Source organism: Pipistrellus hanaki, assembly GCF_964339955.1.
Source record: "Pipistrellus hanaki genome assembly, chromosome: 1".
In the NCBI taxonomy this organism is placed as follows: Eukaryota; Metazoa; Chordata; class Mammalia; order Chiroptera; family Vespertilionidae; genus Pipistrellus; species Pipistrellus hanaki.
The window spans coordinates 71,837,924-71,850,795 of record NC_140503.1 but is presented as its reverse complement, the minus strand read 5'-3'; the positions used below and the strand labels follow the sequence as shown (position 1 = coordinate 71,850,795).

Here is a 12,872-nt window from a genome sequence, read left to right as displayed (position 1 = left end):
AGATGAGAAAACGAAGCAGAGGGAGGTGAATGACTCGTCTAAGGTCATGCTGGCAAGTGAGGATCTTCTAGTACACAGAGCCACTTTCTACAAGAGAGAGGGAAATAATGGGAGGGCGAATCTTGCTATTATTTTTGGCCTGGAGGCTGCTTCACAGGGTCAAACCAACAGGAAAGGGATGGGACCAGGAGGCCGAAAGCTGTGTCAGTTCTGCACCTCTCTATGAAAAAATGGCTGTATTACTTACCATCATTTCAGGATTGTTGAGGGGCTTTGTGAGTGACTTTGAGAAGTCCTGGGAGCTTTGGGCTTTGGGGTGAAGGAGAGAACAGTCTTTTAGAAGGTTCTGGGAGGGGTGGGTCCCTTGTTTGGGCTGACTAAGCTGTTCATAGTTCCCCAGTCACCGCGGAGGCCTTGGTAAGAATCCCCTGGGCTTGAGAGGGTGAGAGAATAAAATAGGGAATGATCAGGCTGAGTGGTTGGGGGTAGGGAAAGCGTGGAGAGTGGGAAAATGGGTGGAATATAGTAATAAAATATACCAATACCTGCCTGTTCTCAGACCTGGTAACAAACAGTCTGTCAGGAGAAAATGGCCTCTCAGTCAGCAGGACTGGACTCCCTACCTTAGTTTGAGGCAACTAAGTGCTCCCCTATCGATGTATTTTTTAATGCATTTTCATTACACTATCTGTCTTTAATTCTGCCAGAACAGCAAGCATGATTTGGTCTTTAAAATGTCCAGAGATGCCTGGTGGTAGTTGGGTTCTGAATAATGAGCCCTGTGGGATGGCCAGGGAGGCCGGAGAGCAGCCCATGCTGTGCCTGGACTGAATCTGGGAGCAGAGGCTGCACAGGCCCCGTGGCCAGGTGGCCTGACTGAGCTGGGCTGCCGTGTTTACTGGCAATCCACCTGGCATCCTGCGTGGTGATGCAGTGAGAGCCCAGAGGCCTAGGTCCCTACATCCGTCTTCTCAACTGCTTTCTCCTGTTATTACCTTGTCAACAGCAGTATCCAAGACACAAAGGACAACTCTGCATGATGATGCAGTGAATGACTGGGTAGGTACCTCCTGTTTAATAACCGGAGAAATATTGCTATGCGGCATCTCTCCATATGCTGTGGCATCTGTGTCTGGCATGTAAGGGACTCATTTTCTTCACATATCTCATTAAAGATGTAAAGCAAAATGGAGGGACCATGAATCTAACTCCAGGAGCTGCCTGCAACTCACTTTTCTTACCTTGTACTGCCATCTAGTGGCCTCCTGACTTTTGTATTGTCAGTTTCATTATGGGCTGAAGACCTGGCCCCTGGATAACAGGAATAGGATAATCATGGATCTACCTCGATGTCTTGTTGCAACCATGGGGTATCCATCTCCTGACATCTGCCTGGAGATCCTGGGGCTGTCTTCTTGGAGCCTGAGAGGGCCCTTTGCCCTCTGGAGAGATATTCTCCGCCGACTTTCTCATAATCTGTCCACCTTCCAGACTCCAAATGTAAATCACGAAAACCTGGCACACTGGACACCTCTGGCCAAAAGCTGAATGAATGATATGACCTGGGGGCAGACTTAATCCCACACTTCATGCTGCAATTTTCCCTGATATCTTGAGGAATCCCCAAGTTGGGATGCAGAAAGGCATAGACCCTCCCCATCCATGGAATGGAAATAGCATGAATCATTTTAGCTGCCTGTCCATCTATTCCCACTCAGAGTCCTTGAAAATGAAAGCTCCCTCCAATTGGGGTCCCACTGTCTCAGCTCAGGACCCGTATTCCCCAAGGATGACTTTGGCATTCACCCGTTGTCTGTGATGGCATCAAAGTGTTTTAAGCCCATCAGCATGGGGCTTGGGGAGGTACTCTGGGGTGTGGATAGCCATGAACCACTCTCAGGATGGAAGACACTATGCAACATGAACCAACTTATTACAATGCACGAGAGCAGCACATGAAGAGCAGACAGGCAGCAGCTGCAGGGTTTCAGCACAGGCTGCAGGTGCCTGTGTATCACCGTGGGCTCCCAACACAAGGGAAGTACTGTGCCTCTGGTTGGGGACTGACACACAAACAGTGGTGTTGCTTTTTGTCATTAAAACAAGTGGTTAATGTCCTTCTCTTTAAGACTTGGCACATTCTATTAATTTCATGAATTGATTCATTCTTTCGTTTGTACTCATCTCTAGAATATGCAGTGAAGTAGACACAAAAAGAAGCATATGACACAATCTCAACCTTTAACGATATTATTAGCTAGAGAAGGAAGAAGCATGACAGTCAAGGCAGTACTGATGAATTCTCCAAATGAGAAAAACATCTAACATAGGAAGCAGGCATTCTGAGAAGGGAGGGATCACTAGAGGTTACAATAGCTGGGGAACGTGTCATGAAAATAAGCAATTCAAACTGCCCAAGGAATTGCAGCCGATGGTGAAGTGCTGGCAGAGGTGTGTGGCTCCTGGATCCCCATGGCCTAAGGACTCTGCTCTGGCTGTTAGTCCCTCTCCCAGGGTGAGAAGACAAAAGGGAATCTCCCTGGGCTCTGTTTATTGATATCTAATAGTGTTCCTTTCCTCCTCAATATTACTGCTCATTGTTTGATTGACATTTAATTTCATTTATCCATTCAAGAAACACAATACCGTTCTAGTGCTGGAGTTCTTGAGATAAATCTACTGGAATTTCCAAGTTTCCACATCAGCCTGACACTGAACTAGAGCATCATAGAGCAGAGACAAACTAAAATCACTTTTGTCTCCATCTTCAGTCACTTCATCTGTTGGTTCTTTATTGCCTTCAGATATCCATCCATATAGCTCTCTCGCCTTTCTCTGCTCCCCCAAGAACACTTCAGACACAGGTGCAGCCCAAGTGTCCTGTGGCCCATTTCCTTAGCATCCCTTCATCCTCTTCTCTCTGGGGTGACCTGGCCTGATACCAGGGCTTTCCATTGGCGGCGATGCTCAGAGAAAGCGCTTTATTGGCCAAGTGGAAACAGAAAGTCTAGCTACAAACCAAGAAAAGACCCTTTAATTTAGTCTTGGTTGAAAGTAAAATAGACTCTAGTTTGCAGTTTGATATCTTTTGTGAGAAAGAAAACTATTATGTCAAATTTCCAAAAGTCTGTGTTACTATGATAAAGTTATTTACATCCGATGACCCAGAACTCAGGGAAAAGGGGCTGTTAACAGACCAGACAATTGGAGAAAGTTTTTATGTAATTCCAATTTACACAAATTGGCCTTTGCTTATGTTTACAGACAAGGAACAAGAAGCTTTGATATCAACTCTCCAGGAAAATAACTTGTAATGGCAAAGCATGTGATCACAAAGAGCTCAAAAGGTATTACAGCATTCATTGAATCCTCAGAATGTCTGTGGAGGCAGTATAATTTGTTTAGCTGAGTTGTAAATAAAGTGGCAAAGCTTTTATTACTTTAATTCATCTCTTTGTCTTTTGTTCTCTCTCTCTCTCAGCAAACCACATGAGATAAAGAGCTGCAGTAGACATATTCTAGAGCCTGGTCTCTTGGCTGGTCCTGTTGTTGGGGGCTTATGTTCTCCAGACAGAGACTGCCAGGAAGAGTAGGTACCAGGTAGTGCCTGAATTCCATAGGTGCCAGAACATGGCACAGCCACTGTCAGGCTTCAGCTATGTCCTGAAGAAGGGCTGGGGACCCTGGTATTATCCACCTCACTTGCACAACCAAACAGCCCTCCAAACTCTATTAGATCCTGGTCTTGGAACCTAAGTGAAGCTAACAATCATAGTCTTTATACCTTGGGTCTATCTCTCTTCATTTCTGAAAATGTCACAACAAGGAAAGTTCTGCAGAATTTCATGAGGTTGTGAGGGTGTTTTGTTGCCTGACACAGTTTCATGGGAGCCATGACCTGTGAATGTTCCACTTGCTCCCTCCATCCCGATCACGTCTTCTCTGGGGTTAAATGAGTTTAACCTCAAACTTATGAGCCGGCAAGTGGAGAAGGCAATTTAATTGTCATTGAGCACCTACCATTTACCTTTAACTTTACTACAACACGGACTCATTTAACTTTTACAACAACCACGATATATATTTTATTCCCATCTTATGAGCAAGGGGGTCCTGGGAAGTTAAATAACTTTCCCAAAGTTTTAGAGCTAATAAATGCCAGAGACAGAATTTTAGTCTAGGTCTAAAGTTCTGGCAATTTTGATGGCCATATACCCCAAAGAGGGAAGGATAGACCAGATAGTTCTCTTTCCTCTTCTACCCACCACTGTCTTTGCTAAGGGCTGAGGAATTGTTTGGAGGTGGGAGATTCCTCCCCAGTGTTCCATGGTCCTAAAGCCTCACCCCTAAGACCCCAGGTCCTCCACCAAGAGTTGTCAGATTTCGCGCTGAGACCCAGGCCTGGGGCTGTATCCTGGGCAGGGCTGGAGGCAGGGAGCTTCACAGCCACTATCACAGTTCTCAGCAGCCAGCTGTCCTTCGGTGTCCTTAGGGTTGGAATCAGTCAGTATTGCAGCAGTTCCTTAACTAAATCTCTCTCAGGGATCATCAAATCTCCAAGAAGCAGGATGGTGGGAGAACCACATACCCAAACCCACTGCTGCACTTTATCCCCTGACAGGCTGGACCCCGTGAGGAAAATCAATGGCAGAGTGACCTCCAGCCAAGGCCTGTACTCCGTTCACTTTCCCCAGGGGGCAGGGCAGTCTCAGCTTGCTCTACACCAGTCTCTCATGGGCTCCTCTGGAGTGGGAATCACTGTTGCAGGACTCCCCACAATCACAGGGGACCAGGAGAGGTTAGGGATTTCTACCCTTTCAGAGGAGAGGGGTGATAAAGTTGGCAGAGATCCCCAAATTTCTCAGCTTCAGCTAGCCTCAGAGGCTCTGCGGGGGACTTGCCCACTGATATAGGCTCTCTTGATTTGGGATCAAATCAGAAGAATTACTGTTTGTGAGGCAAAAACAAGCCACAGAACTTAATCCAAAGAGCAAGGTATCATCAGTTAAAGCTGGGGCAAGGGCAAAGCAGCTGGGTGTAGGAAGTGTGTGGACTTCTGGTTAGAAGACAGGTTTGAACCCTGTCTGAAGGATGAAGACCATTATGGAGCTAGTCAAAGGCTGTTGATTCACCTTTCCTCTGGAAGCTGGCTTCAGTAAAACATAAAAACTGAATTTGGTTTTCCCTGTTTGAAAATGTGGAGGGATCACAGGAAAGTGTCTTTCCAGGCTCCGAAGGCTATCAGATTCACCCTGGTTGATAATAGTATTTAGTCACTTGGCCTGCACACCCAGATTCCTCTGTGGTGGTGGTGTTTGCAGTTTGGTTTTGTTGTTATAGGATATGGGAGGCAGTGATTCATGAGAAAGAAGACTTGTAAGAAATCTCTCATATCATGGCATCATAATCATAATACTGATGATTTAGCCCCCATGTGTGATTGGTTCTTTATTGGGCAGCATACTTAACCCTTTAAATGGAAAGAAGCCCTGCCTTCTTGGAGCTTCCAGTCTGAATTAAGGTGGTTCTTACATGCAAAGCAGACAGACATACAACCTAGTGCAAAAGCACCAAAAGGTTATCCCTTCGGAGTAACTATGTCATTAACACTGTGAACCTGTGGACAGGCGAGCAAAGAATGATCCATGGTGTGCCCTGACATTCCTAGCTCAAAGTCAGGCTATAATAGGGACCTTGGCCAGCCCAGCAGCCAATCCTCTCTCTGATGGGTGTGAATGGAGGAAAGAGGGAGAGATTCTTGAATAGAGAATTAATGAATAAAAACTTCACAATGACTTTTCTTGTCCACATCCCAGCTTTATAGATGAGGAAACTGAGGCTCAGGTAGCTTGGCCAAGGTCATGTATCTTATAAAAAGTTATATCACATCTTTCTACTCTGTCATATATGTCCATTACACCAAATTACAATCTGCATCCGATCCCTGCTAATGTTCTGATTCTGACAGCAGGGGAGCAGGGGAGATAATCCTTCTTCTCGACAGAAATCTCAAAGGTTAAACATGTCCTCAAACTAATTTCCATTAGTAGAATATCAAGGATCTGACATGCATTCATTCATCCCAAATGATCTGGAATCTATGTATATTTTGGAAACACCTTTTAGTGTTACCATTTTCATAAGTTGAATACATTATATAAAGTCATTTCTTCATTTATTGGAATGTTGATTTTTAACCCAAATTTCTTGACCTGACATTCTGGCAATACTGAAGCATTAATAGTCAATAAGGCTCCACAAGCTACTTCTCTAAGTAACAAATTTGCATTTTAATCTGTACCTTAAACGGCTGAACTCCAAAGTGTGACTAATGGATAATAATTTCAGATCTCACAGTAGGTTAGTAGAGATGTAATTCTTTTAGTGGAGGAAATGTGTGTGTGTGTGTGTGTGTGTGTGTGTGTGTATCAAATTTTATCATGTAAATTATTAACCTATAGGTAAAGCCAGTCTTAAGCTAAAATAAGGAATTCTGGGAAATTTCACATGCAAATCATGCTCATGCTCATGCTCATTTTTTGATGTTAGAGACAACATCCAACTGGAATAGCACTGCTGTCCCTCTGACCAATTCCTGGAACTACAGAGGAGCAACTTTTCCCTGGTCTTGGGCAGTGGCGTCCACCCTCAGCTACACACTCTGATCACAAGTGCAGAGCATCATACTCCCTTGGAGGAGAATTTCCTGTGGTGTAAGAAGATCTTACAGAATGAATCCTCAGAGACCTCTGCTGAGCTTTACCAGGTTGTTTCCTGTTTTATGTTTCAGAAGGAGCCAGAGAGGTCAGATGGAATACAGGCCCCAAATTCATGAAGTTGCCCTTTTGAGTGACAGCACTTACTTCAGAACCAGCTGCTAAGTGCCCCATCCCTCCATAAAATCACAGCTGATCCAGGGAGGTGAGAGCTCACATCAGTCTACTGAAAGCGAATGTGCCTCTGGGTGGAATCTAAGTGGAATTGCGACTTACTCCACTGAGAATGGAGTGGAAGATATCACAAATTCATATGCGGGGGAGTCTTCTTTTTTGGGACACTCATCATAGTTAGAAAGAATGTAGCTAACAAAAGGCAGTCCTAAGCAGGACCTGGACTGTTGAGGAGGTAGACATTTGGAAGAGATCTTTGCCATCGTTATTCACTGGGCCCTTTGCCCACCATCACTCCCCATGTTCTCTGGTGGTCTTATATTTGGAGAATGAATTGATTGGGCCCTTCAGGGAGCCATGAGCACGTATGAGCTGAAACAGGGCAGGGTCGGTTGGAAGTCATTTATTTGGATCTTGCCAGCTGAAGGTTATATGTAAGAAGAAACTTTCACAATGTCCTATGCTAGTGCTTTTCAAATTTATTTCCACCTGAGATCTATTTTGGCTAGGCAAATACCTCACAGGCCTCTATCTCTTCAGCTCTTTCTTACAAATATAAAATAAGCTCATTGGAATGAATAAAGAGAATGGTATTGCTTTGGCTCAAACACTAATGAGCACTTACTTTGTCATAGTGTAAATATTAAAGTTATAAGAGAGAGCCCAGGGACCAACTAATTATTTTAAAGGTCCAAAGTACTTGCAGAGTGTCAAAATTCTACTTGAAGAACTATGTCCCCATTTAGTGTTGACACTCTTGAGTTCACTTAACCCAAAGTCTCTGTTGCCTCCAGGGACCAACCAGGGGGAGCTCCTCCTAGAACCATGGATGTTAGAGCTAGAAATCTTAGTCTTCTTCTTCTTTTTTTTTTTAATTTTATTGTTTAAGGTATTACAAATAGTAGTACATATGTCTCTTCTCCCCCGCCCCCCAACTAACCTCCCCCTGGTCCCCCCACCCCCAGTGTCTTCAGTCTGTTGGTTGTACTTATATGCATGCATATAAGTTCTTCTGTTGGTCTCTTATCCCCCCCTCCCCCACCTTCCCACTGGTCTGCATTATTTTATAGGTGTGAAACTGAGGCCAGCAAGTGCAAAGATCTCATAATTAGCTCTGGAGGGTCATGATTAAAAGGCAAATTTTCTGCCTGCCAGTAGGGTCTTCTCACTATCTTTCTGGGGAAAAGAATTGTTGAACAACGAATTTTTGATTGCCAGGACAGGGACATTTTCACAGTTTTTAGGGTGTTTTTATTTCCAAAGAGCATTGTAGTGATCTCTTCTTGTTTTTCCTGTTTATTTATTTTAGGGAGGATAGAGTATTTACCTAGCAGTAGATTTGTTCCAGGGAATGCTTGCTTATAGAAATGTTTGCAAGTTATTCCATTTTGCTATGAAATAATTGGTAAAACAATTCTTCTTCATTGGCCTTTTTTTTTTTTTTTTTTTTTTTTGGAAGGCAGGAACCCAAGATGAATGTTTATGGCTCTATGCCTTGCTAATCTTTCAACTCCCCTCATTGTAATGCTCATGACCTGGCAGAGCACTTGGTGTAAATAGTCACTCAGAGTGATTAAATTCAGTTGAGATTTTTGGGAACAGTGGCCAAACATGATTCTGCAGTCATTTAGATTGCTCCCTCTATCCCCTAGCAGTAGACATCTTTTCTGCCTTGTCCTTTGTTTAGAAACAAAGCATTATTTTTATTTAAAAATGGCTCAATAGACTATGTAGCTTGAATTGTTGAACAAAAAGAATATAGAGCCGGGACCGGTTTGGCTCAGTGGATAGAGCGTCGGCTTGGGGACTGAAGGGCCCCGGGTTCGATTCCGGTCAAGGGCATGTGCCTTGCTTGTGGGCATATCCCCAGTGGGGGGTGTGCAAGAGGCAGCTGATCAATGACTCTCTCTCATTGATGTTTCTAACTCTCTATCTCTCTCCCTTCCTCTCTGTACAAAAATCAATAAAATATATTTTAAAAAAAAAGAATATAGAGCTTTACTTGATGTTTAAAACAGATTCAGAAAAAAACCTCGGAAGTAAAGGTTGTTCTAATTTACATAGTAGGCAGTAGACTTTAGGAACTTCTTAATATGGGGTTGGTATACATAAATATGTGTTCTAGAGAGATTTGAGCAAATTTATGTTAGACAACCAACATTAAGGGAAACTAGGAATATTTTAAGTGCTTATAATTTAGTATTTAAAAGGTGGTTTTATTAGATTATCTTTCTCATTATATGGGTTCATGGAAGGTAAAATTATAATTACATCCTATATAATAAAGAACTAATATGCTAACGGTCCTGGCGCCCTCATGCCGTAATGACCATTCAACAGGAGGCTGTGTGCGCAGTTGGGCGGAGCCACCGTGTTGCTCCGGAGATGGGGGCAGAAAGGGAGAGGTGCCTAGAGGAGGCAGGATCATCCTGTGGTGGGGAAGGTGGGGGTGAGAGGAAGATGGGGGTAAGAGCTCATAGCACCCCCTTCACCAGTCCTTTGCCACCCACCACTCACACTGCCCACCTGCCAGGGGAAGGAGTACAGTATGCATGCTGCCAGAAGTGGTGCTTGAAACTCCACAGCAGGCGGAGGCTTCCATACTCTCTCCAGCACCAAGATGGGGCCTAAGTGGGGAGGCGCCTGGAGGAGGCAGGACCAGTCCCAGTCAACTAGCAGAACTAAGGATGGGGCTTGAAGTGGTCAGAGAAGGCCGGAGGGGTCAGGGGCAGGGCCAGCATACTCGAGCTCTGGGTGAAGAGGTTAGGGTGTCAAGGCAGAGTGGTGGGGCACGTGTGGGTGGGCAAGTTATTCCATTTTGCTATGAAATAATTGGTAAAACAATTCTTCTTCATTGGCCCCCCTTTTTTTTTTTTTTTTGGAAGGCAGGAACCCAAGATGAATGTTTATGGCTCTATGCCTTGCTAATCTTTCAGTATGCATGCTGCCAGAAATTTCACATGCTGGGCCTCTAGTCCTATCTACTGTATTTTCTGGCATATAAGACGACCCCCTAATTTTACAGTTAAAACATAGGTTTAGGCCTATAGTCACTGTATAAGACTACCCCCCACTTCCGAGACAACACCAGTTCTTTTTTTAATAGACCGCCTCTCTGACTCTGGCCAATCTGAGCAGGCTTTTTACTAGAACACAGTGTAGCTTCGGGTACAGAACATGTATGATTTGCATGCATAAAAAGCCTGCTCAGATTGGCCAGAGTCAGAGAGGCAGTCTATTAAAAAAGAACTGGTGTTGCCTCAGAAGTGGGGGGTAGTCTTATACAACGAATATAGGCCTAAACTTATGTTTTAACTGTAAAATTAGGGGGTCGTCTTATATGCCAGAAAATACGGTAATAAAAGAGTAACATGCAAATTAACCACCACTCCCCTACACCCACAAGCCATGCCCACCAGCCAATCAAGAAGGAGTATGCAGGTTAACCCGACCAAGATGGCTTCAGCCATGGAGGGTTGGGTTTCCCCGGCAATGGAGGAACCAAGCTTTCTGCACACCCTGGCTGGCCCAGGCCTCTGCTAGAGGCTACAAAATTTCAATTATAGAAGATAAATAAATCCCCCCCAAAATGGCTGTGAACATGGAGCAAGCAGGAGGCTTGGGTTTCCCTTATGATGGAAGAAGCCAAGCTCTCCCCTGGCCCTGGCCTGCCCTAGTTTCCGCTCAAGGCTACAAAGTTTCAATTATAGAAGATAAATGAATTTAAGATACCAGGGCCTCCACTTGGGTTGATGGGAGGTGTGGCTGGCCTGCAAACTACCCCTCACCCAGGCCACCCCATGCCCCAAGAGAATCACCACCCTGATTCGGGACACCCTTCAGGGCAAACCAGCTGGTCTCCATCCATGCACCAGGCCTCTATCCTATCTAATCCTATCTAATAAAAGAGTAATATGCAAATTGGAGTGATGACTCCAATACAGAAGATGGCTGCCCCCATGTGGTCAAAAATGGCTGCCCCCCTGTGAACACAAGATGGCTACCACAAGATGACCAGAAGGGAAAGGAAGTTGGGAGGGACCAGGCCTACAAGGCAGGGTAGTTGGGGATGATCAACCCTGAAGGGGAGGGAAGTTAGGGGTGACCAGGTCAGCAGAGGAAGAAAGTTGGGGGTGACCGAGCATGCAAGGAAGGGCAGTTGCGGGGGGGGGGGGGGGGGGAGGATCAGGCCTGTAGGAGAGGGCAGTAAGGGGTGACCAGGCCTGCAGGGGAGGGCAGTTAGGGGCAAACAGGTTGGCAGGGGAACAGTTAGATATCAATCAGGCTGGCAGGGGAGTGGTTAGGGGGTGATTAGGCTAACAGTCAGAAGCAGTTAGGGGCAATCAGGAAGGTAGGCAGATGAGCAGTTGGGAGCCAGCAGTCCTAGATTGTGAGAGGGCAGTCAGACTGCCCGTTTAGGCATTGATCCTAAAAGGGCAGTTGGACATTCCTCGATGGGTCCCAGATTGGAGAAAGTGCAGGCTGGGCTGAGGGACACCCTCCCCCCCCAGTGCATGAATTTTGTGCATTGGGCCTCTAGTATTATTATAAAAAAGAAGGACATGACCCATGATTCCACTACCAAGCTATAATAACTGTATCATTTTGTTATATTTCCTTTTAGTCATTGGTCTTAAGTATATATTTTTTTTTGTTGTGACCATATTGTATACTACATTTTGTTATCCATTTATCTTAGAGCAAGATTTTTTCCCCATAGATGATTTAAAATTTTTCAAAATATAATTTTTGATAGTGATTGTTTCATAAAAATCTATATTATTTGATATGAAAGTTATTTTCAATTACTTTTTTATTTTAAATGTGGTTCAATTTTTTTTCAAATATTCATTAACAATTTATATGTAATTTTTGTATTTTATTTTTGCTCTATATTTATCAGGCAAATGTTTTCCTTATTCATTTATATAAACTCTTTATCTATTAAATATATTAACATTTGACTGTCATACAACTCATGTACTTTTTAAAAACTAACATTATTAAAAATCTTTTCATTAAATCAATTTTGGACATTAAAATCTTTTAGCTTTATGTACTAAAATTTATGTAGACATATATGCATTTTTATATCTGGTAATATTGCTACTGTCTTTACACTTAGAAATTTCTATTCTGTTTCAGATGGAAGGAACAACAAATAATACCTTGTTTCCCTGAAAATAAGACAGTGTCTTATATTAATTTTTGCTCCCAAAGATGCGCTAGGTAGGTCTTATTTTCAGGGGATGTCTTATTTTTCCATGAAGAAGAATACGGTACATATTTATTGTTAAATGAAAATAAAGGAAATTTATTTCCTGTATATGTTACGGTAGTACGGGAGTTGTCAACACAAACCAGACAAACTGTGAATTCTACAGTATCAAGAATTTACTCATTTATTCAATGACAATCATGTCATCAAGTTCTGGAACATCATCATAACAATCCAATTCCTGAATTTCCTGGTGAATTTCTTGTAACTCCATTTCTTTCAGAATCAGTGGACCAAATCTCTCATGTTTAGGGGGGTGGGGGGCTTATTTTGGGGGGATGCCTCATATTTCACTCAGAAGGAAACCTGTAAGTAGGTCTTATTTTCGGAGGATGTCTTATTTTCGGGGAAACATGGTAGAAGCATGGTGTGCATTGGGAGGAAGACATGGTTAAGGCTTGGATTAAAGGTGGGTTGTATTAGCTGCTTCAATAGCAGGTGTCTTTTTGCTGCTAATATGCTGCAGGAACTCCTGCTGGATATAACATATGGTACCATTTTCCCCAGTGTGATAAGGCTTCTCACAGGATTGAGAAGGTAGAGAGACTATAGGTTAATAGGAAGACACTGAAAATTTGCCTAAGTAAATTCATGTACAAAGGGAGGAGACACAAGAAAAATGATTGAGTTTCAACTCTGCTCTAACATGATATCTCTAAGGAAATAATAATCTACAGGAGAAATGTAGTGAGCACATTTTGATT

At 43.6% G+C, this 12,872-nt stretch overlaps 1 long non-coding RNA gene and 1 gene segment (V, D, J or C); one reads left to right on the top strand and one right to left on the bottom strand.

Moving 5' to 3' along the window:
• LOC311611518 (T cell receptor delta constant-like) overlaps positions 1–12,872 on the bottom strand; it is a 312,126-nt gene that overhangs the window by 83,240 nt on the left and 216,014 nt on the right.
• Positions 3,264–6,884, top strand: LOC311631916. Its single transcript, XR_014796670.1, has 3 exons — positions 3,264–3,347; positions 3,482–3,589; positions 6,550–6,884. It is a non-coding gene; the product is annotated as an uncharacterized lncRNA (long non-coding RNA).